The sequence below is a fragment of the Hoplias malabaricus genome, chromosome X2 (genome assembly GCF_029633855.1).
Source record: "Hoplias malabaricus isolate fHopMal1 chromosome X2, fHopMal1.hap1, whole genome shotgun sequence".
Classification (NCBI taxonomy): domain Eukaryota; kingdom Metazoa; phylum Chordata; class Actinopteri; order Characiformes; family Erythrinidae; genus Hoplias; species Hoplias malabaricus.
This window is the reverse complement of record NC_089819.1, coordinates 15,942,908-15,968,839: the sequence shown is the minus strand read 5'-3', so window position 1 is coordinate 15,968,839 and position 25,932 is coordinate 15,942,908. Positions and strand designations below refer to the sequence as shown.

The 25,932-nt window shown below is 37.2% G+C and overlaps 1 long non-coding RNA gene across 1 annotated transcript; it reads right to left on the bottom strand.

Moving 5' to 3' along the window:
* Positions 1-602: 602 nt before the first annotated feature.
* On the bottom strand, positions 603-6,285 carry LOC136676437 (uncharacterized). Its single transcript, XR_010796293.1, has 3 exons — positions 6,179-6,285; positions 3,659-3,775; positions 603-731 (listed from the first exon to the last, which is right to left on the bottom strand). It is a non-coding gene; the product is annotated as an uncharacterized lncRNA (long non-coding RNA).
* Positions 6,286-25,932: the final 19,647 nt, after the last annotated feature.

Sequence of the window (25,932 nt, the reverse complement as noted above, 5' to 3'; positions counted from 1 at the left end):
TCAGCATCCTTTCAGGCGTTGGGAAATAAACAAGAGCTCTCTTTGCCTTAATTATATATATGTATATGTGTGTGTGTGTGTGTGTGTGTGTGTGTGTGTGTGTGTGTGTGTGTGTGTGTGTGTGTGTGTGTGTGTGTGTTTGTGAGTGTGTGTATAAATAAAACAAAAGGCAAAAAGACACATAAAATAAGACATTATGACCCAGACCTCAGGCCTTGTCAAACCACTTTCCTCCACTACTATTGTTAAACAAAACATAACCTTTGTGGCCAGTAACTTAAATTAATGGTGCCTAAAATCTGAATTGATTTTTAAATGTAGGTTCTAGCTGAAAGAACACCCATGACCAGAGGGCCTACACATTGACCTGCTGTAATAGAAGGGACTGAAACACATCAGCAACACTGAACTTGACATGTTTTTGAGATTCTCCTGTTCAGCTGAAGCTCACTTGAACTAAGGCTGCTTTTTTCTGAGTAAAATGTTCTCAGCACAACTGATCGCAACAGTGCTGACTATGTCCTTCATTGCACAAACAACCTTTTCTTACGACCTGCAGGATACCATTCAGAAACTGAGAGATGAAAACACATACCTCCACCACAGACTGGAAAACCTCACTCTGGCTTTGCGTGAACTCCGGAAAATCATCTTGGATCACTCCAAAGGTGGGTACCTCCAACTCAATAACTCACAAGTTGCTCTGTCAGGAGACTATGATGATGATTCTCCTAAAATTGCACAGTAGAAATTGTGTTAGAAATAAAGGAGACATGAGACATAGGTGAGCTAAATCAGAAATAAAATGTACCTGCAAGTAAAGATGAGAGTAATTAACATTAGCAAAACAGCATAATATTTGACTTTACTGAGATTTCGGTAAAAGATGAGACACATATGAGCAGAGCCAGACCACCCTATATGCTCACTACGCACGCTGCGTAGAGCCCCGCAAATTAACAAAGGCCCCCACATCTCACCCTTGCTTCAAATTAGGGAGTTAGTATATCATCAGAAGATGAAGCAAACTATCCTTCAGAATATGAAATGAAGAAAAAAAGACTCCATGTTACTGAGCTGCAGGAACATCAGTCAGGTAAACCTGTGTTCTTCTCGAATTGTTAATAAATAATAGTCTATGAACATAGCCGCGGGAATATATTTAGAGGTGCTGTGCACTGCACAGCTGCTCTCCACAACCTTAAAAGCCTTGCAGCACCAGTATCATGAACCAAATTTTGAAGGAAAAAAGCATATACTAATGTTTTTACATTGTCTATTGTTTGACTTCCCCAAACACGACGAAGCACTTCTCGATATTCTATGTAAGCTCTAGAAAAACAAAATCCCGAACGTTTGTGAAATTACGCCCGGACATTTTTTTAAGTTTAGGTTTTTTTAAAAAAGAGGACATGTCCGGGTAAAAGAGGACGTCTGGTCACTCTAGTCAAACAAATAAATACAGTGGAATTTGAGTTCCTAGCTTGTGTTTATTGATAGTCAGAAAACATGTTATTTCTTCCTAATTCATAGAATAAGGTTTAAAAGACCGTTGCCCCCCCCCCCCATCTGTACAGTTATCTGTAGCTCATTTCACTGGCGCTTTTCCAACAATATGGGCATGTAAGGAAACCAACGGTCATAACGGTGTTTTACCGCAGCGTCGTTCAGCTGGTCCACCAGTGACGTCACGGTTGCGTTCAAGAATTTCCGTAGCGAGCTCGGATTTTTCCGTCAATTTAATAAAATTGTGTTTTAAAGCAAATTAAGCTGCTATTTTCATTTTAATTCATACTTATATATGTCAGTAACTAAAATAATGTGAAATATTCACGGAGGTCCATTAAGTGGTGCTTAGTCTTTAAGTGTTGTTGTTTTTTTTTTTAATACATTTGGTCTGTTTACTGCTCATTTTGTTCTGTATATGGCTGTTTATGGCAAGTCAAAAAACATAGCCTTGTCATTGGAAGATCTGGAGAAGCTTTTGTGCTTCATATCAATGTTTTGTTTACATGTGTTTTTTTTTATGTGATTGTGTGGAGGGCAGTACTAATAAATGCAGAAATGAAAAAAGGAGCACAATGTTTTGTTCATAATATATTACAACAGCATCAGTGTTTTTCTTGTTCATTTTATTTAAAAATAAATACTAGATGATCTAGCCCCAAAGAACGAAGAATACCAAGTACATTTTGTTGATTTTAAGAATTACTATTTCTTATATATTCAGTGTAACAGGTTAGAGTAAAGCATGTGAATTTAATGTGGCTGTGTGCTGCTATATTGGGTTTATAAATATACTAACACCACAAATGTCTCCCCACAACTTCCCTTTACAATATAACAGGCAAAGAATCATTCACATGAAATAAGACAAATTCAGCAGTCCTCCTCTCTCTGTGAGTTATAATATGTGTGTAAATGTTGCTGAGGTAACTAACGCAGAGCCAAGCACAGCCCAATAAACACACACAAATTGAGCATGTTCCAGTTTTTTTCGTTATTATATGAAATGTTCATATGAAATGTTGTAAATGGCCCTGTCCACCTCCACTGGGCAATAACTGTGTTTGAGGCGCTGAGCTCTTGAGTCAACTGAACCGCAACATGACCACGGACGAAGCCACAGTTCACAATGAAGAACCTGCTCTTCTTTGGTTCCAGCTGGGAACTAATTTTTCTGTTCAAGAACCAGTTTATGTCAGTGGATACACGCCGAAGGAGTGTAGGGTCACTTATCAAAATTTTACTGAGGAATTTTAAAGGAAAGTCTGGATGGGCTCGTGGACTATTGTTCTCCAGAGAAATATCTGAACATACACAGACTAATGCTAATGCACCTCCCCCACTCACCAAAGAGTAATTAATATTGCTTTTTATTTATATTAATGTATTGGTTGTGTAATGAGTAACTTTCTTCACTTTGATAGACCTTGACTGATCCTTTCTGCATCCAATCCCTTCTATCCATTCCCTGCTTCAAAAATGGCCTGTAAATCAGGCTACATGTGGGTATAGGAAATAGATGTATTCTTATTCTGCACCATCTGAATGTTGAGACATTTCAAAGACATGTTAACATTGTAAAAATGTGGGCTATGTAATAATCTCTTTGGTTTTGTTCAATTCAGATCGTGAATTTACAGAAACCAGTGTGGACCACGGAAGTGACCAGCTGCATGCCTGGAATGAATGGATTCGGAATGGTAAAATAATACTTTACTTGACTTGAACTTACTGAAAACTGCACATAATTGATTAGCTGCACATAAACATGTCTTACACATCACATTAAAACCAAAAATAATGGTTCTTATATTAATTTTGGACTGGACATAATGTATCGTCCCAGGAAAAACTAGAGACTCCATCCTTCTAAGAGATCATATTTAAATAATGCATGTTTTTCAAACTATAGAGCACAATTTCCTTTTAGTTGCTAAAACACTGGGGAAAATAAATCATGGTGCCAGCACCTTTACACAGGACACATTATTTTTGTTCTGTCGTTATTCACCATATTCTGTGAACCAAAAATTGTTACTCTAATGCTTTATTTTTAAGTGTGTAAAACCAAACAGTGCAGCATAAACATGTCACTGACAACCTCTGGTAAAATGTTGCTGTTGTTTTTGTAGGTGCCAGTGCTGAGACACACCTTCTGTTAGAGCAGGCCTTCTGCTGGCCTGATCTTCATGCTTCTGCCAGTCTGTGTCTTCCAGCACACTTTCTGTTCCTCCTGTCTTGTGTCATCTTATTTAACAACTTCTTTTAGCTATTTGACAAGTTTGAGAACAGCCTGTCATATTCATAGGCTACGCAACAACTGGCCTATCATCTTCTGATTGGGACATTTAAAAAAATAAAAGAAGATATATTATCACAGTTTGTTAATAGCGATCAACAATTTGAACAGATATACAGGTGCTGGTCATAAAATTAGAATATCGTGAAAAAGTTTCAGTAGATTTCAGTAATTTCAAAACGTGAAACTTGTATATTACACTCATTCATTACACATAGACTGATATATTTCAAGTGTTTATTTCTTTAAATTTGATTATTATAACTGACAACTAATGAAAACCCCAAAATCAGTATCTCAGAAAATTAAAATATTATTTAAGACCAATACAAAAAAAGGATTTTTAGAAATGCTGGACAACTAAAAAGTATGAACATGAAAAGTATGAACATGTACAGGACTCAATACTTAGTTGGGGCTCCTTTTGCCTGAATTTGCAGCAATGCGGCGTGACATGGATTCGGCACTGCTCAGGTATTATGAGAGCCCAGGTTGTTCTGATAGTGGCCTTCAGCTTCTGTATTGTTGGGTCTGGTGTATTGCATCTTCCTCAGGCGAGTTTGCTAGCCAATTAAGAACAGGGATACCATGGTCCTTAAACCAGGTACTGGTAGCTTTGGCACTGTGTGCAGGTGCCAAGTCCTGTTGGAGAATGATATCTGCATCTCCATAAAGTTGGTCAGTAGCAGGAAGCGTGCTCTAAAACTTCCTGGTAGATGGCTGCATTGACCTTGGACCTCAGAAAACACAGTGAACCAACACCAGCAGATGATATGGCAGCCAAAACCATCACTGAATGGGGAAACATTACACTGAACCACAAGCAACGTGGATCCTGTGTCTCTCCTCTCTTTCTCCAGACTCTAAGACCTGGATTTCCAAAGGAAATGCAAAATTTACTTTCATCAGAGAACATAACTTTGGACCACTCAACAGCAGTCCAGTCCTTTTTGTCTTTAGCCCAGGTGAGACGTTTCTGATGTTGTCTCTTGTTCAAGAGTGGCTTGACACAAGGAATGCGACACCTGAAACTCATGTCTTTCATACGTATGTGCGTGGTGGTTCTTGAAGTGCTGACAGTCCAGTCTTAGTGAATCCCCACATTTTTGAATGGGTTTTGTTTCACAGTCCTCTCCAGGATGCGGTTATCCCTATTGCTTGCACACTTTCTTTTTTACCACATTTTTCCTTCCCTTTGCCTCTCTATTAATGTGCTTGGACACAGAGCTCTGTGAACAGCCAGCCTCTTTAGCAATGGCATTATCTTTCCTGATTGTGTAAGGTGTCAGTGGTCATCCTTTGGGCAACTGTCAAGTCAGCAGTCTTCCCCATGATTGTGTAGCCTACAGAATTAGACTGAGAGACCATTTAAGGGCCTTTGCAGGTGTTTTGTGTTAATTGACTGAATAGAGAGTCAATATTAAATCATTTCACAATATTCTAATTTTCTGAGATACTGAATTTGGGGTTTTCATTAGTTGTCAGTTATAATCATCCAATTAAAAGAAATAGAAAAAGAAAAACACTTGAAATATATCAGTCTGTGTTTAATGAATGAGTATAGTATACAAGTTTCGCTTTTTGAATGGAATTACTGAAATAAATATATTTTTCATGATATTCTAAATTTATGACCACCTGTATAGTATTTTTACCAATAAAGTTTTACTTTTAAATTTTTATTGTGATTATTTTGTCTGTATTTTCTCATTGTGTGCTGATATTGGTGTATTTGTTTCTCCACATTGTTGAGTTGTAGTTGTTTCTCAACTATTAAAAATATTCAGAATTAGGTTGAGACCCATTTCTCCGTTTTGCCTAGGGGTGGGGGTCTTAGTCCTTGTTGGGAAATAAAAGCCAAAACATTCTATATTTTATCATTTAAAAACTGATAGCCATTGTAGTTTCTTAGTTTAATGTAGTTTTCGTGTGTTATGATCATTTTCTTCATAACAAGCATTAACATCACTAGTCTGTATTATCGGCCTCTGTAATTAGATTAGACACTCTTTAATTAGACACTAGCAAATTTCACGTTTAGGGTGGGACTGTAAGAATAGGAATAAAATCCTGTGATAAGGTATCAGCCTCTGGAAAAGTCGTGTCTTTTCATAGGGGAAGTATCCACAGTATGAAGTATGTTCAAAGTATGACCCTCTAAAACGGAAAGAACTCCAAAATTTGAAAACCGTGAACCGAAATGATGGGTAATATTAACTTATTTTTGCTGTTCTTATCACTTAAGTTGGAAAAGTCTCCAAACTCGGGAGACGGCTAACTGCATTACGAAAGTGCTACAAAACTAAACAGCCGAGTTTAGTTACCGAGTTACAGATGAGTTTTTGGTAATTCAAACATTTAATAAAAACTTACAGACAAGTTAAACTTCAGCCACGTACACATATATTCGTCATTTTCCCAGAAACATACTGTTCCACCTTAAAAGACGCAGAGCTTAGCGAGTAATGGAGTTTCCCCCACAATCGCGGACGTTCCCTTTAATTATTCAAATTAGACCGGGTTATTTTTTCAACGGTTCATTCAACAGTTGCAACCCAGGATTTGAAAAACACTGTTCTAGGTTTTTTTGTTGTTGTTGTTGTTTTTTGTTTTGTTTTTCTTAGAATGCTTGTATGCAAACTGAAAATATTGGAGATTGTTATAAGGCAGTCAGGACATACCACAGGTTGAAAATATTGTTATATTGTAATTATATTATTATATGTAACTTTCTACGTTTGCTAGCTACTTAACGGGCATTTCTGACTGACAATTAAATAAATAAAAGGTACTCAAAACTGTATGACCTTTTTACGTATTTATATTCTAAAGTATTTTTAAAGTATGTTGTTGAATATAAAACAATGAATTTTAAGTTTTAAGATTCATTATTAAAACGAAACAGCAACAGAGAATTATTGATGACTAGCAGAATACTAGGATAGAAGAGTATGGGACGATCCTAGTCTTGTTAATGTAATATGTTCTGTGGTGTAAACTGTGCAGTATGAGCCATTTACAACACAGTATGTATTAGGAAATAATGACACCACACCATCCTGACTGCGATCACGCCATCTGCACTTCGCGAAAACGCAGTCATGCCATCTACACTAGGATTTTCTGTGCGCGTCTACATTGCGGTTTACGGTAGAACGTGTGGGAGCGAGAGGGGGGACTCGCAGAAAACCGCAGATATTGAAAATTCACAAGAAATGGAATTTAAAACATGATTCCTCATAATTCACTACAATTAATATTAAAAACAGGCCCGATTGGCTAAAAGAACAGTTTGCAACCCTTGAAAAGTCCAGAAAGGTCCATAAAATTGAGGGAATTCAGTTTCCCTCAGATTAAAATTAAAAATCAAATTGTTACCAGAACATCCCACTGTTGTATTGAAAACCATGTCCTCTGGTACACAGGGTATAATATTTATGTGTATTTACTGTAAGAATTAGGAGTAATAGGCTTGAAAAATCTCAGATATTAAATTCCATAAAATGGTTAAATCAAAGTGTTACCAGACCACTCCACTTGCAGTCTTGAAGAGCATGTTCTCAGATACTCAGGGTATAATTTCCATACATTTTTACTGTAAGAATTTGGAGTAATATCATTTCAAACTCAACAATATGATGTTTAATATGAAGAACGTGTTCTAGAGTACCAGAGTAGAGTAGATGGCAAAATATGAACACAACTTCCATACCGTGGAAAAACTACACGTTTAGCTTTCTTCCGTGGATCTTCCGGATGTGTGCTCTGAATTTTTTGTAACTCGTATTTTGGTATGTGAATTTCGTCTACTGAATTTGAGCAACTTAGAAATATATTGTTTGAATTTTTTTCAGCTTGAATTTTTTTTATCTGAATATATTAACAATGAATAATGACAATTGAATAAGAACAATGAAAATGTGTTCTTGAAAATTCATGAGTTCTATTCAAGAGCAATTATATTCAGATGCATAATTCTAGTGCAAAAAAATCAGTTGCATAATTTCAGTGCAAAAAAAAAAAAAAATCAGTGCTACAAATTCAAAGGTAATATTTCAGTCTGATGAGACAGATTTGCTTCCATTCAGGACAAAATCCGCATTGTTCCTCCAAAATCCTAGGTTCGACTATCGGATGGGTTCACCTTTCCAGCACCTTGGCATAGACGTTCTTAGGGAGGCTGAGAAGTGTGATGCCATGATAATTGGCACACTTTCTTCCGTCCACTTTTTGCAAAATGGGAACCACCATCCCCGTTTGCCAATCCAAAGGCACAGTTCCTGAAGTCCACTGCAAGGCCACTGCAAAGCTTTTTCACCACCTAAGTGACTTCAGCTTAGGAAATGAAAATGACACTCCAGACACTTCTGGCCGTACCCCCTGTCTAGGAGGCATGTCTCTTGGGTTTTGAAGTTCCTCAAAGTGCTATGTCCAACACCCAACAATACGCTCAGTCGAGTTCAGAGTTTCACCTTCCTTACTGAGCACAGCTTGGACAGTGTCCCTGCTCCTTCTTCTGAAGTGTTGGAGTGTTTTCCAGAACCTCTTTGTGGCTGCCTGGAAGTCATTTTCATGGCCTCTCCAAACTCTTCCCATGCTCTGGATTTTGCTTCTGCAACTGCCACAGCTGTAGCCTTTTTCGCCTGCCAGTATCCATTTGTTGAATCGGCAGTTCCCTGAGCCAGCCAAGCTTGACGAGCTTCCATCTTCTGCTTGACAGCTTCCCTCACCCCTGGTGTCCGCCAACAGGTTCTTGGGTTGCCACCATAAAAGGCACTGTCACGTTTTTGACCACAGCTACATGCAGCCACTTCTACAATGGAAGTCTGGAACAGGGTCCTCCGGAACATGTGAGAAGTTCTCTCTGAGGTGAGAGTTAAATTGCATCTGGACAGAGACCTCTGCCAGCTTTTTCCAGCACACCCTCACTATACATTTGGGCCTACCAGGTCTGTCTTGCAGCTTTCCCCGCCATCGGACCCAACTCACCACCAGATGGTGATCAGTTGACAGCTCAGCCCGTCTTTACCCAAGTGTCCAAAACATATGGCCTCAGATCAAAGGAAACGACCACAAGGTCGATCATTGACCTTTGGTCCATGGTGCTCTGGTACCAAGTACACTTATGAGACACCTTGTGTTCAAACGTGATGTTCTTTATGGACAAACCATGGCTAGAACAGAAGTCCAATATCACCACACCACTCTGGTTCAGATCAGGCAGGCCGTTCCTCCCAATCACTCTTCTCAAGGTTTCCCGGTCATTGCCAAAGTGAGTATTGAAGTCCCCCATAAAACAATAGAGTCAGTGCATGGAATCCCCTCTAGAACTCCCCTGACTACCTCCAAGAAGGCTGAATATTCTGCACAGCCAGCCAAGGACTTGTAAGTATTCCGACACACGCACGGTGCCTCTCACCATGTACAACTCCTGAGTAGGAGAGAGACCAACCCCTATTGACTAGTTTGGTTCTGGAGCCCAAACTGTGTGTAGAGGTGAGCCCAGCTATATTTAGCTGGTATCTCTCAACCTCCCCAATCAGCTCTGGCTCCTTCCCCACCAATGAGGTTAGGTTCCATATGCCAAAAAACAGATTTTGCTGCCAAGCTCTATGACGCCAGGGGCCCCTTTGCCCAATGGGCATTGCACCACACCCCTACTTTGGATCTTGTGGATGGTGAGCCCACATGATCCTCCAATGTTGCCTATACAGGCTGAGCCCGGCCAAGTCACATGGGCTACCCAGCCACTAGGTGGTTGCTGTCTGACACCACCCCCAGGCTTGGCTCCAGGTTTAGGTCCTGGTATACCTTTCATGGGCAGGGTATGTTACGTTTTAAATGTTCTACTTATAGGTATGCGATTTGGATTTGTCAAGATTGTCATCCAGACCCTACTGGGATCTAACAGCTCCTGAAGACATAGCCCTGGAAGTCATTAGACCACACAAGCCCTTCGGCCATGACAAGGCCCTGATTCAGGAAAGGAATTTATGGAATTGTGTTGTTAATTTTATGAAGTTTGTGAAGCTTTTACACTGCATTCTTACAGTACTCTGTACTGACGTTATCGATTGGTCACCACTTAATTAACTTATTAAGATGGAATTTGGATGTCCATTGACATTTAAAATATGTCCTTGACGGACAGACTACTTTTAGACCTATTTTGAACGTCCAGGGACGTTCCTTGTTTACTGGGTTTGATTTAACCATGTTATGGAATTTAATATCTGAGTTTTTTCAGATATTACTATTACTCCTAATTCTTACAATAACATCTTACAGTTACAATACACATAAATATTATACCCTGTGTACCTGAGGACATGTTTTTCAATACAACAGTGGGATTTTATGGTAACTATTTGATTTTTAATTTTAATATCAGGGAAAATGAATTTCCTCAATTTTATGGAACTTTCTGGACTTTTTAAGGGTTGCAAACTGTTCTTTTAGCCAATTAGGTCTGTTTTTAATATTAACTGTAGTGAATTATGTGGAATTATGTTTTAAATTCCATTTCTTATGAATTTTCAATATCTGCATGTCCCCCCTCTCGCTCCCACACGTTCTACCGTAAATGTAGACGTGCACAGAAAATCCTAGTGCAGATGGCGTGACCACGATCAATCCCGGTACAGAATAAATGTTTTTTATTGTATTTGTATTTAAAATAAAGCACTATTCTATATTGTTTAAACATTCCTAAAACGTATTCATGTATTTATCATGTTTTTTTGGAGCAAGTATTCAGATCTTGTAGATTTTTGTCCCAGAGCAATTTCCCAAATAATGATGATAGTATCAGAATATGGTTGTGGGCTATTTGTCATTTGGTGAGTTTGTGTGTTTGATGTTTCACGCTGCAAATATCACATGAGCCAGCAGAATTGGTCTTTGTTCAGTTAATTAAAACCACCATCTTGCATAGATTAGAAATCAGGCTGTTTGGACATTCATTTACATTTGATTGTGCTGAATTGATACAGGGGGAAAAAGAAGATAATTTACATTTGCAAAGCCTTACTACAGGTGCTAAAAAGTGCTATTACAAACACTCGATACAACAGGAACAAAAGAATATGCTTATTTTTTATTATTGCATTGTTGCACATAGTTTAATAGTTGGCTGAACCACAGCTTTGACCGTTTTGGTGAATCAAGAAATTATATTTCTGTCAACTGAAAGTAAATAATCTATGGGTGTTACACTCTGAGAAAAAAAAGTTGACGGTAGGGGTACATAACTGGTCACTAAAGGTACAAACAGTGTAAATGTATATTTATAGGTACCACTAAATCCAGTGCTGTTCCTTAAGGGTACATTACATTCTCTTCTCCATAAGGAGAGGTGAACATTTGTAATATTTCATTATAGGAGGGTGTAAAGTTAAATAACATAATATAAGTCCTGGTGATAAAACTGAACATATCAACACAATTTTAAAATCTGCAATTATAATAGAATAGAGAATAAAGAACACTTTTTCTGACAGCATCCAGTGCTGATTTTAGGTGTTTTATAGAAAAAGCTGATATACAGGTTAGTTTTAGGCTAGTCAACATGGTTCTGGTATATTTAGAACAGTTTAAGTGATCTGTGATGCTTTTATTACGTAACTGTTACTGCCCCAGACAGAGTCAATAGAGATCAGTACTTACTCTGACAAATACAAGTTCATTAGTGACAAATGCCCCTTCAGTAATGCTGAAACACTACACTGCTTTTGGAAATTTAAATTTTAAGTCTGACTGTACATAATTGTATTTTAACAAAGAAGCATAAAAATATTCAAAATATATCATAAAATTATATATTAAATAAAAAAAATGTAATGGTGTGCAAATTATTTAAATCTTACATCTAATTAAAAACAGTACACATATGTTATTTCATATGTTGAGTGGGGAAGTTTTATAATTTTTAGTTTGTTTCTGTTTTTTTTTTTTTTTTTTTTTTTTGCATTACAATACCCAGCTACAATGTTAGCATATCATTTAATTAAAAACTTCACATCATAATGGTATTTGTAATAATTTCATATGATTACTTTGTATATAATAGGTTTTAGAGGCATTAAACTTTGTAAGGTGTTGTTACTAAACCTATAATTTGTTAAAGTTTTTCCAGAAACATTTTTGGCAATTCTGGCTTGAAAGAAATCATCAGCTGCTCAACAATCTATGGTTGCTGTTGTCTTTTTCATATCCTTCTCCAAAAGTTACATAGTGCAGTTTCTGCAGTTCTGAACTCAGAGTACCAAAAACAGAACTAATATCTCTATTATAAGTCATTTGCGCATCACAACAGGTAAAATACTACCTAGTCTTCCTTTAAAAACTAATTTAACAGAACCTCGTATAAAAAATCAGAGTAATATAAAGCAGAATATATATATGTTCTAGCCAAAACCTTTACTGTAGGTCGCAATGCAAAAGGCCACTTGACATATATATATAGAGAGAGTGACTTATGTATGAAGACCTACAATTCATCATCTGTGTGCATTTATGAAAACATAATTTTCTGTGCAGTGTGGAAATCAGGCCTGAACACATGCAGAGAGCTGCTTTAGTGCATTCATATTGTTCCCAGCCTTTTGAGGCTCTCAAGCCCGTGAGAGACACACATCTCTTATGTGTGTGTGTGTGTGTGTGTGTGTGTGTGTGTGTGTGTGTGTGTGTGTGTGCATGCCCTGTGAGATTAACCTGGTGCACTGGTGATGTGGTGAGCACATGCAGAATGAGTTCACTCACAGAGATGCTGCATAGAAGCTGAATATTTTCTCACTTTCAGGTAAGAATATTGCAGTTATTTATATACTGTAAATACATTTTCTTTCTTTTACTGCATTACCCAGGACATTACAGTTTTCTTTCAGCCATGTTCCACTTTTTTTCATTATTGCATAAATGTAGTTGGAAATTCAATCTAAATATCCCAACTGAAGTACATTCTGTAATATTGTAATATATAATATTCTTTACTGATATAGCTGTGTAGATAATATTCTATTTAAATATCTCATTCCCATTTCATTTTTTTCCTTCATAATTTTAAAACACCAGTACAATATTTGAAATGTAGGTGAAATTAAATGTTCCATTTTGACCAAAAATATTTTACACATCCACATGTTGTGAAGTTTTTCACAGTAATAATATGCTACTGCTTTTTAAAGTAAATAATTTTCAATGGCCAGTTTGGTCATGATGGTAGCCTAATACGAACATGTACATGTCTAATGTCTAATACCAACTGTAAGCAACAATGGGTAAGGAATTATTTTTGAAACTGCACGTAGCTCGTTATTAAGCAGTGTTATATATGCCTTAAAACTGATGTAGCTGAAATGAGGTTAAGGCCCTCAGCTCATATGGACTGTAGTGCACTGATATTGTTCAGGTTTATTGTGTGTTAAAGTGTCTTCCTTTAAAAATGGATAACTTGTCACACTGAAAATGCCTGACTATTGAGGTTTCAATGTGCATTTGGCTGTTTGTGATTATGCACATACAATGCAGTGCTCTACTACAAAGCAACATGCTCATATTACCATTTACAATTAGCCCAATGCTATAAATAGGACCCTATTAAGGGTTTCCATGAATATGATAAGTCTGTCACTATGAAATATTAACCTACAGCAGAGTTGTATTAATGGGGCTACAGCTAGTAGTAATTATATTCAGAATCAAATTACTTTATGTTACTGATCATTTTTGAAAACAAGCTAACAGAGCTAACAATTTAAATTTTACTTTAATAGCAGGGAATTCAATGAAGCATTTTCAGTGCCAATCTAGAAAGAAAGAAATATTTTGATACATAAAGGTATGCTTCCATCTCATTCTCAGTCTCATTCAATTGTGTACAAAGATAATACTGATCTTTCAAGATTGCATGCAGTAGAAATCTTTTTAAAGTAGCTGCATGACTATTAAGCAAAATGCACTGTACAAAATGTCACTGGTATTTTTCTGTGGTTGATATTGTTTGCAATAATTAGAAGTTTTTTGCATTTCTGCAACATCTATCAGGACTTGGTTAAGGTGCTGTTTTAGCTCTAGTTGTCAGACTAGCAAACTTGTAAACAGTGAAATGGTGAACACTTAAAAACCAAATCCCTGTAGTGACGTTAACATTGAAATTAAAACATCCGGGAACTGTCAGTTCACTGAGTACACCATGAGGTATTGCCCAAATAGTGCTGCTTTCTAGGTATTTTGACACATTTGCGTAAAATCCATCATTAAAAATCTACACTTTAGATTATACTAATGTCAAAGGTCAGTGTTTGCAAGGAACACACTTCACCCTCCAAATTATTATAAATGTAGACTGGTCTACAAATTTGCCCCTTTAAAGTGTATCATGTTTGAATATATTGCTATAAAAACCCCATAAACAGGAATATGTATAAGCACCAGTCAATCCTGATTCTTGAATTCAGGGCAATGTTAAATTTGAACCTTGCAAATGTTACATAATGGTAAATACTGATTATACTTGGACTGTCATTGCAGTGATAAAGGACATTTTATTGTTTATTTTCCTAGATACCTCTGCTGTCACTGTAACAAGAATACAAACATCATTGAAGCCATGCATCATATCTTACTATGACTTTGTGTGACTAAGTGTGTGAGAAACAGTGCCCCTTTTGGTGCAATTCATTCATTCAACTGTGAGTGTGTAAGTGCATATATAAAATGTGTGCCATAAGCGACAGAGGGCAAATTCCTATTCATAAAATATTTAGCTGTGGATGCTGAAGGTTATTAAAAATCTTCACCAGTTGTAATATTCACAAGTGGCCTAAACATTGATTTTAAACCCTGTCAAAATGCTCAAAGCCTAGACAATAGCCCTAATGCTGACACAACCAAAATGGCTCATCTTCTCAGGAGGGTTACATTGTTTCCTAGAGAGAGAAATTAATTAATACCATCATGAATTGACAACAGCTTAGTCATTTAATGGGGTGTTGTGAAACCAAAGCAAACACACACCCCCGGCTCCTGGCATTAAGTCCCGTTAGCTCACCCACCCGCTGTCCCTGCCTCATGCCAGATGAGTCATGGCACTGAAGTACTCATTCATCGCTGTGCTGTCAACCATCATCGAGATTAGCACTCACCTGAGAGTGACTGATCAACTGCTAGAAATTCAGTACATTAAAGCTACAGTCTATGATTTTTAAATAACAAAGTGGAGAATAATGGCATTCACTTAGTACTTTTACACATCAGAGTATAACAATTCATTGTGAGTGAAGTCCATGGAAAATCAAATAATCAGGGCTCAGTTTCCCAAAATCCTTTGGGTGTGAATATCATCTTTACAGAGAGAGAGTGTTCAGTGTGATGCTCACACTACACTTAAGAATCTTCTTTGTGTAATGATGCTTTTGGGAAACTCAGCCAAGTTAAGTAGGTCATACACATAAAATATAAGAAAAATCAACATATCTGGCCTCCAAAATAGGTTCTGTGCATTGGTTGAATTCCTGATGATACTCTAGCCAAGACATAAGATTTTAATTGCCATTTTTCTGTCTGGGTGTATAAAGTGGCCCCCTGCAAACACTTGCTAAATCATCACCCTCATCTTCTATATTACCAACATCTTCAGAGATTAGCATATGTTGAAAACAATCTTTTCATTCTTTTGTGATTTATATATTTACATATATCTGTCACTTCAGAATACCAAGGTTCACAATGAAATTATAACGAATAGGTAGAGCTAGATGATAGAGCCAAAATTTATATCAAAACATTTTTACATAATTTCAGTCAATATGGTAATTACAATAGAGATATGAGCAATAAAAAAAAAGCCACAGAAAATCTGCCAAGAACTAAATACATCATGACATCACCATCAAACAACAACCTCTTGGCTTTGTCAATATTAACATTTTTAAACTGACTTTAAAATTGAGTGGAATGAACTGATGGCAGCGCCCTGTGATTAACATTTATTAGTGACAGATGCTGTAAATAATATATACTGAAATATTGAAAATGGGTATAAAAATCATATAATTGTTGTATAAATGAAATATTGTACATTCCGATATATATTGATATTGAATTACAGGTGCTGGACATAAAATTAGAATATCATGAAAAAGTATATCTATTTCAGTAATTCTGTTCAAAAAGTGAAACTTGTATATTACACTCATTCATTACACACACACTGATATATTTCAAGTGTTTATTTCTTTTTTAAATTTGATGATTATAATTACAAACAAATGATAACCCAAAATTCAGTATCTCAGAAAATTTGAATATTAATTAAGACCAATACAAAAAAATTGCGTTGACCTTGGACCTCAGAAAACACAGCAGACCAACACCAGCAGATGACATAGCACCCCAAACCATGACTGACTGTGGAAACTTTACACTGAACCTCAAGCAACATGGATTCTGTGCCTCTCCTCTCTTCCTTCAGACTCTGAGACCTTGATTTCCAAAGGAAATGCAAAATTTACTTTCATCAGAGAACATAACATTGGACCACTCAACAGCAGTACAGTTCTTTTCGTTTTTAGCCCAGGCTACCACATTTAAACCACATTTAAACGTATTAATTTTCAAGTATTGCTTTTAAATAAGTTATCATCATAATCATCCTCATCTTCATCTTCTTTGCCGTTAATCCATTTCAGGGTCACGATTAAAATAAGTTACTTGTTGTTTATTTACTGAAGGTAGTGATTCACATTGAATGTTACTTTGCTTCACATTTCACAGACTATTAATGGTAAAAAAAAAAAATACATAAAGCTATGATTGTTAACTAACTGACTTAAACACATCCTCAAAATTCATGTCCTTGCCAAAAAAAAAAAAGACACTGACTTACGCTGTCTCTTGTTCAAGAGAGGCTTGACACAAGGAATGCGACAGCTGAAACCCATGTCTGTAATATGTCTGTGCATGGTGGTTCTCGAAGCACTGACTCCAGCTGCAGTCCAGTCTTTGTGAATCTCCCCCACATTTTTGAATGGGTTTTGTTTCACAACCCTGTTGCTTGCATGCTTTTTTTTTTTTTTTTTTACCACAACTTTCACTTCCCTTCGCCTCTCTATTAATGTGCTTGGACACAGAGCTCTGTGAACAGCCAGCCTCTTTAGCAATTACCTTTTGTGTCTTTCCCTGATTGTGTAAGGTGTCAGTGGTCGTCTTTTGGACAACTGTCAAGTCAGCAGTCTTCCCCATGATTGTGTAGCCTACAGAACTAGACTGAGAGACAATTTAAAGGCCTTTGCGGGTGTTTTGAGTTAATTAGCAGATTAGAGTGTGGCACCAGGTGTCTTCAATATTGAACCATTTCAAAATATTCTAATTTTCTGAGATACTGGATTTGGGTTTTTCATTAGTTGTCAGTTATAATCATCAATTTAAAAGAAATAAACTGTCTGCGTGTAATGAATGAGGATAATATACAAGTTTCATTTTTTGAATAGAATTACTGAAATAAATCAACATTTTCATGATATTCTCATTTTATGACCAGCACCTGTATTGTCCAGCCCTAGGAGTAGGGATTTCAGGTGTTCACAAAAATCTTCAGTTATTCATTTTAATGCAATGAGTCAAGTCACAGTAAACTTGATTTTATGTTTGTACATCTAAGATAATGCTCTGCTTAATTGTCATATTACATTGCCTTTGAAACTTTGAGGGGAAGATCTTGTCACACTATAGTAGAAAATACATGCTAATGATTCAAAACCTGAAAACTGCAAAAACATCAAAGTATCACTTCTGTCATTTCTGTAATCGTGGCACAATTGTTCTTCTGGTAATAAATCAATTCAGTTTATATATTGTACCATGTTTTGTTCAGGTAATTACTCCTTTTGTCTAATCAGCATTTAAATTAATTTTGTTTGGCTTACATTCACACTTAACACATTTTGGATTAAATATGGTTAAATTCCCTTGTAACTATGAAGGAAGCTTAGAGGCTGCTTTTTGAAACTGAGAACTGAGAAACTGAGAAAATCATTGTATGGCACTTATTCTCAGATTTTACTTCTAGAATCACATGGCTCTTGTGAGGAGTGTTTCATCCTGAAATCTAAGGACACAGAAACAAAACCAGAATATTGTCATTGTTAAAATTAATTTGGATTGATTTTCTTACATAAAACCAGACAAATATTTTTAATTTCCTTGTGCTTAATCTTGTTGATTGAATCTGGGATGGATGACTATGTTGCTTTTTAATCCTCATTGTATATTTATTTTATTCACAGGAGGTCACAAGAAGGACTGCAAAGCATATTAGATATTAATGATAAGCAACAAGGCTTCTCTCATATTTGGTCACTTATTTCAGTAGAGACCTCTTGTACAGTCCAGCACTGGTCAAATTAGGTGTGCATTAAGTGTGTGACCACCTTACATGGACACAGAGCTATGAAAGCTTGTATGATCAGACAGCAAGCGTTTCTTAACAGGCTCGCTAACTGATCCTCTGGGTACAAAGCAGTCCTGTTCTTTTCATGTCACAATCAGCAAGTGGAGGGTGTGCTGCTGAGCGGCATAAAGTGGCCAGTCCATTGAAGCGACTAAAGAGGCTTGTAGTGTACAAAGCATGGGTTGTGATAATGGTGCCAGTAAAACACAACCAAAATAGGGATATGGAGCAAGGCAGAAAAGGAAAGATGAACTGCATATAATGGTTCCCTCTTTTTTTTTTTGGCAAGGACATGTATTTTGAGGATGTGTTTAAGTCAGTTAGTTAACAATCATAGCTTTATGTTTATTTTTGTTGTTTTTTTTTAGCTTTAATAGTCTGTGAAATGTGAAGCAAAGTAACATTCAATGTGACACACTACCTTCAGTAAATAAACAACAAGTAACTTATATTAATCGTGACCCTGAAATGGATTAACTGCAAAGAAGATGAAGATGAGGATGATTATGATGATAACTTACTTAAAAGCAATTCTTGAAAAATAATACATTTAAATGTGGTTTAAATTTTCAGACATTGGAAGGGTTAACACTTTATTTGAGCATACTTCATATAGACGTGGAATGCAATAGGAACTTTGGAGAAATTAATATTTAAAACATTTAAAAACAATATTATGTCTTAACATTCATTGTCTGTAAGTGCTTATCAAGTTTAGTGTCGTAGTGGGTCCGGAGCCTACCTGAAATCATTGGGCGCAAGGTAGGAACACACCCTGGAGGGGGCACCAGTCCTTCACAGGGCGATACACACACACACACACACACTCATGAGTTGCCAATTCACCTACCAATGTGAGTTTTTGGACCATGGGAGGAAACCAGAGCACCTGGAGGAAACCCACATGAACACAGGGAGAACACACCAAACTCCTCACAGACAGTCACCCGGAGTGGGACTTGAACCCACAACCTCCAGGTTCCTGGAGCTGTTTGACTGTGACACTACCTGCTGCACCACCGTGCTGCCAATTTATTAACATATTCTGTCAATATATTTTATTAAAATAAAGGACCAGCTATTCATTGCACTAATAACACTGTTAGGAAGGTTAATCTTGAAATAATAGTTATGAATAATGAATTTTACTTGGCAGAGGCCTAATTTCATCTTGCAAATAAAAATCCATAAATAAACAGGTATTTATTTGTATTATTCAATGTTTATATTTTATATGAAGCGTTTTGCATGTAGCATTCTAATGTTAGACATAAAAATACAGTACTTACTTGATCTAAATACATACATCATGTGAACATAATTTCCATGCCTTACTGTTTACTTAGTTAAAAAAATATTTCAGTTTAAATTATAATGCTTCTTAGTCAATATAGTGCATCATTTTTCATTGTATTACGCTTACCAATAAACCATGCTAATGTGATTGTTCTTTCAGGGATCAAATGTTGCTGGCCAGATGAGGAGCCATGCTATGGACCAGTGTATTCATGTGAAAGGCAGACACGAAGAGGGCTAGCATGGTGTCTCCTTGCTGGATTTCTGCCCAGATGCCCTGTCCAGTCTGGCTGCTCATTTTCTCCTATTCTATCAGGATTACATCCTCTCAATCTGAACTAGGTGTGTTTGATAGAATGAAAAAAAAATGCAGTTTACAAAATAGATGTACCACAGGCCAGCGTTGTTACCTGTTTATTTGTTGACAAAATCTAGAGGTATAATTATGTTTGTGACATTAGCAATATTCTAGTAATACCTCCATCTTATTGCAGATTCTACATAGTTTAATTCTGAAGTTTTCTCACATTATACATAGAAGCAAAGCAGCTTCTTATCTAAAGAACTTCGTCTGTACTGAGTGATAAATGAATGTGCCATATGCTAATGCCCCATTCACTTGCATAATTTGACAGGGGGCTTGCCAAAACATTGTGCTGCTCCACCTGTAACCTAGCAACAGTGGACTTCAAACTCCCTGTTTCCTCAAAGTGTGATGTCTGCCAAAACCCTCAGATTTCACTTTGAGGAAAAAATACAAACTAGAAAATTTTTAGATTTCTAACAGAAACTGTTGCAATTTAATTAATTTACATATTTTTTTTTTCTTATTTATACATGTATATAAATCTTTATGTCATGCAGAAAGTGTTGTTTTGTATGTTCCAACTGGCTGTGTTGTTTATTACTAAAATGTGAATTTATAATCATTTTTACCTAAAACTAAAAATGTACAAATAATTCAGCAGATTTAAATATGTAAAACATTTTATTGTACTATTATATAATGTGGGTGGCACGGTGGCGCAGCAGGTAGTGTCGCAGTCATACAGCTCCAGGGACACAGATCCAGTGGGTTTGATTCCTGCTCCGGGTGACTGTCTGTGAGGAGTGGGTGTGTTGTCCGCGTGGGTTTCCGCCGGGTGCTCCGGTTTCCACCCACAGTCCAAAAACACACGTTGGTAGGTGGATTGGTGACTCAAAAGTGTCCGTAGGTGTGAGTGAATGTGTGTGTGTGTGAGTGAATGTGTGTGTGTCTGTGTTGCCCCCTCCAGGGTGTATTCCTGCCTTGCGCCCAATGATTCCAGGTAGGCTCTGGACCCACCGCGACCCTGAACTACTTACATCTTACAGATAATGAATGAATGAATTATATAATGTAATCCTGTTAAATGATAAATATTACACATATACCACACTTCCCCTTCATTCTAAAATCAGACAATCATAAAAAAAAGGATTTTTGTACCTATTAGCATCATGCTAATAGTTTGCCTCAACTCTAGGTATACACGCAATTGTTTTGGAATAATATGAATATAATTATTTCCTCATGTATTTTCATTTCCCCTAGTGTTCTCTACTCTGCCCAAGGATGGTGTTGGTGTTCTGCAAAGTCCGCTGATGTTGCACTGTGCAGTTTATGACTCAAGCCCTCAGAAAGTCCTGCCAGTGAAGTGGGAGAAAGACAGTGGTAACCTGGGTGCTGGAGTTCATCAAATGGCCAATGGCACACTGTTCTTTCCCAAGCTGCAGGAGGAAGACCTCGGGGAATATGTTTGCAGTGCTAAGAAAGGAAGCAAACAGATCAGAACCATTGTTACTGTCAGCAAAGCATGTACATAACTTTTCATATGCATTGCATTCAAGTTTGTGATACTACAATTTAAAAAAGAAAGAAACTAAAATTTAGTTGTTTGAGGCTTGCATGAGAGGAAATCTCAGCTGTGATACATGATGGGATTTATTAACCTGACTTCAGCATTATGATCTCACTCTCTTTACTTACTGGACCTGAATTATTACTCTGTTCTTTTCCTTCCTGAGTAATGGCCACAAATTTATTTCCTTGTGCATTATTATTTATATACTATGAGTTAATTACCAAGGTTTTAATAAGCTGTGGCACATTATTCCTTTATAAAGAATATGTGTCCACTAGGGCTCCACTCAATGTTTTTTTTTTTTCCAGTTTCTTTGAAATTCACTTTCTCCAGTCATATTTCAGCATGTAAAGCAAGCTTTAAATTACAAACCATTGCCTGAACATGATGCACATTGAATGTTTTAGCAAATACAGCATTTAAGGGTGTTTTCTCTGTGTATTTGTGCAGATTTGGAGAATATCTTTTTTAGTCCTCAGTCTCAGAGTGTAAATGAGGGTCAGGATGTGTTTTTCCAGTGTGTGTCTGGGGATAGCTCTCCACCAGCACACATCTCATGGCTGAGGAATGGCAGAGCTTTCACCAAAGGAACTCAGATTCAGGTACAGTTTAGAATTTTTAGACACATACTAAATACATAAGTGTGACCGGAGCAGATATTTTTGTACATGTATTTATGTTTAAATACATAGCTTCACCATATGATTTTTGGAAAAAAAAAAAAAAAAAAAAAAAAAAAAAGAGCGCATGCGTTATTCTAACCCAATGTAGTAGATTCTAATATTTCAACACATTTTATTTGTGTGGGACTATTATTTAAGAATTTGTGTCCAAACTTGCAACATATTTGGTATCCACTAGATGTCACTCTTTGCCCTCTTTAAAATTAATTCCTGGCTTTTCGAATAGATGCATTATATCCATAAAAAAATCCAAACCTCTAGTACCCATTTTAGTCTTTAAACTAGTTATCTAGGATCGACCTTCTATGTTAGAAATGGGATGTTTGATAGGGAAGTAGACTCTCTGGCAGGAAATGAGCACAAGAAAAAATGTGTGTGTGTGAGTGTGTGTGTAAGAGAGAGAGTAAACTGAGGTACCCTGTTGAGAAAAAAGGTTTGTTCTGTTCTTTGTTATTTCCGCTACAGCTAAACTGAGGCACCAGTTTGTTTTTTTTAACAAAAGACAGAAGTACTGTAAAATTTTGTTTGTGTGTTTTTTTTGGCCAGGGTCAGTATGGAGGAGGCAGCCAAAAAAAGACCTCAGGCACTTTGCACCTGGCCAGCAGTACCAAAGCTGACCAAGGCCTTTATGTCTGTGTTACTCACAATCCTTTACTGAACGCAAGCAAAGTGAGCGGGGCGGCCAGGCTAACTGTCCGCGGTATGTAGATCAAGTCTGTAGTATGTAAATTCTAAGTGAAGACACCAAACTATTGCTTCTCCTTTTTTGATGGTTGAGGTTTCTCACTGAACGTTTCTGTTGAATTGCAGGCTTCCTTGAAGGTTTAGAAATCATTCAGAGCCCTCAGAACCTCACAGTTCCTGCAGAAACACATGCCACTTTGCACTGCATTGTACAAGGCTTCCCCCCTCCTGCTGTGCAGTGGTTCAAAGACGAACAAATCTTATCCAACAATTCTCGATGGGATCTACAAGACGATGGACAACTGCTTGTTTTTGGGTGAGAAAGTCAATGTTCAGAGTTAGGAGAGTAACTGTCTTTTTACAGGCTCTTCGGGCAATGTATGAAGACTATGCTTAAAAAGATCAATGCCCAGACTGAAATCACTGAAATTAAACAAATTTTTAACCACAAACATTTTTAAAACACTAAGGACCAACATGTGACTTTACTATCCAGGAATATATACTGTGTTAAACAGGACAAGGCCAACACAGGAGGAAGCATAACAAAAAGGGATGGGAAACACTGTGATGGTGACACCCCAAAACACAAATGCCAGAGTCCATATTTTCAAATGACTCAACAAACATCAATACACAACACTGAATAAAAAAAAAAAAAAAAAAAACAGCAGCATGTCTCTCACTGGGGGGCAATGGCATGCAGGAGCTGTCATTTAACCCAGATCCCTGTGCTCTCCACCTTCATGTAGCAGGTAGTGTTTCAGTCACACAGCTCCAGGGACCTGGAGGTTGTGGGTTCGATTCCCGCTCCGGGTGACTGTCTGTGAGGAGTTGGTGTGTTCTCCCTGTGTCCGCATGGGTTTCCTCCGGGTGCTCCGGTTTCCTCCCACAGTCCAAAAACACACGTTGGTATGTGGATTGGCGACTTAAAAGTGTCCGTAGGTGTGAGTGAGTGTGTGTTGCCCTGTGAAGGACTGGCGCCCCCTCCAGTGTGTATTCCCGCCCTGCGCCCAAAAGTCTAGCTTTTTATACAACTTTTAGTCCTTCATTTAATGTTCCAGCATGTACCTGGTACACCATTAAAATTTTATTTAAAAAAAAAGGCATCCTTAGCTTTGTGTTACATGCACTGTACTGAAAGCTTACTAACATTTAACGTTCCATGGTTTCTGAGTTTGCCGTTCCACCATAAATAAATGTGAATTTGTTGTCATTTATCTACACATATTCTTTATTGACTGCTAAAACGGTGCGGTTCTGTTCAACAGCTCTTAATGTAACATTCAGAACTGAGCTAGCACAAATATCAGTGTCTGATTCTAATAAGCCATGCAAAAGCTAAGTTAACCATCTAAACCTATTAAAATGATATAATTAAAAAACTATATTTATGATGATCACCTATGTCCCAAATGCTCTTTAGGAGAGTTTTGCCAGAAGATGAGGGTTTCTATCACTGTGAGGCAAGCAATGAAAAAGAGAGTCTGAGATCACAGTCAGCATACCTCCTTCCTGCAGGTACATTTGTGTACATTTTCCGAAATTAAAAACAAAAACAATTAAATGTGAATCAGTATTATTAGCAACATATTTTTATATGTTATAGTTTTGTCTGTCTCTTACTCATAGTGATGGACTGGACGTTTGCTCTCCAGCCTGTCAACAAGACTTTAAGGAAAGGGGAATCAATGATCTTGTCCTGCAGACCCCCACACAGTAGACCCCCTGCCCAGGTGTCTTGGTTTAAAAACAATCGACTACTCCGGCCCAAGCTTGACATCAGCATGAAGTCCAATGGAGATCTACTCTTCCACAGGTGTGTAAACATTTAATCTTGTTTTAAATTTTCCTTTCTTAGAGAACATTTTACACAGTAGACCTTATCTTTTGCAGTGTACAAGAGACAGACAGAGGATTTTATTTTTGCCGAGCATCTAATTCTTATCTACAAAGGGCTGTGACGTCTAGAAAAATATTCCTGGAAGTTCTAGGTACGTTATCTTTACATCAAATTATGGTTCAATAGTAGAGCTCTATAAAGTACATTGACATATTTGCTGACAGTTATTTGGTGAATCATGTACTGTGTATTTTGGACTTATTATTTAACCAGTCATCTTAAAATTTAAATAACTTTACAAAATTAGTACTCAAAGTAAAGCTGTACCATGATATCACTTTTGGCTCATTGTATCTGGTTCTGGTTTCTTGGATCTGACAGCTCCCCCATCTGTGACTATCTGGCCCGTGGAAGTGATGTCAACTGTGGGAGCAGAAGTGGTGATCCAGTGTCAGGTGTCAGGACACCCTGTTCCCTCCATAGAGTGGACAAAACAGGGTCGCTCACTCAGAACAGGAGGCAAAGTTTCCATAGGGTAATCATCCTATAGCTATAATATAAATCAGATGTAAACATATGGAGTAGGGATTGACAGCATGCCAATTTGAAATATTACTGTGGTTTTCATTTGCATTCAGGATATGCAAATGGCCCTTTACAGTATGCAAATGAGACCTCTTACAAAATAGTTGTTTATGACATGAACTGAGCATCCATGTCAGATGTTCCAGATGAACATCTGAGGTTGGTTGAATGAGTTATGGCTTTTATGTCATTCAAAAAAATCCATTACTTTGAATCCAAATAATGCAGACCCATCTTTAGCCACGTCAAGAATTTTACAAATTGCAAGGAATATCATGATTGCAATATAATTGCAATATATTGTTCCGGCTGCACATCCTTATACATGATGGTAACTCCTCTGTTCACAGGGTACAAAATGCAACTCTTTACATCTCCTCAGTAAGAACATATGATGAAGGATTTTATACATGTGCAGCCTCCAATTCTGTGGGACAGGACAAGAAAACCACTAGCCTGCGTATAGCTGGTAAAAGACTAGATACAGTGTCATGTAAATTTGGCATTTGTTTCAGGAAAAATTAGCAGAATTACTGAGTCTTTCTTTCTGACTACAGCAAAGCCAGTCATCGTATCATTTGTGGGGTCAGTGAATGTGTCAGAGGGAGCCACTGTCATACTGCCTTGCCGAGCTGTGGGAACCCCACCGTTGAAGACCACCTGGAGCAGAACTGCTTTTCATTCTCCTCTCACACTTACATCAC